Here is a 220-nt window from a genome sequence, read left to right on the forward strand (position 1 = left end):
TTAACCAATAATGAAAGGGCCATATATGGAAAATGCCCTCTCCGTTATGCAGGGGGTGCAACGCGGCATCCGGAGAAGACCTACTGAAGTGATAACCCAATACAAATTAAATTAACCCCACTATAACCCAATTTATCTAATTTTTAATACGAAGCTGATGAACGGCGCTTCTATATATGTGCTAGTTCATAGGGGCAAGATTTGGCTTCTTATGCCCAAT

This window comes from Triticum aestivum, chromosome 1B (genome assembly GCF_018294505.1).
Source record: "Triticum aestivum cultivar Chinese Spring chromosome 1B, IWGSC CS RefSeq v2.1, whole genome shotgun sequence".
Lineage (NCBI taxonomy): Eukaryota > Viridiplantae > Streptophyta > Magnoliopsida > Poales > Poaceae > Triticum > Triticum aestivum.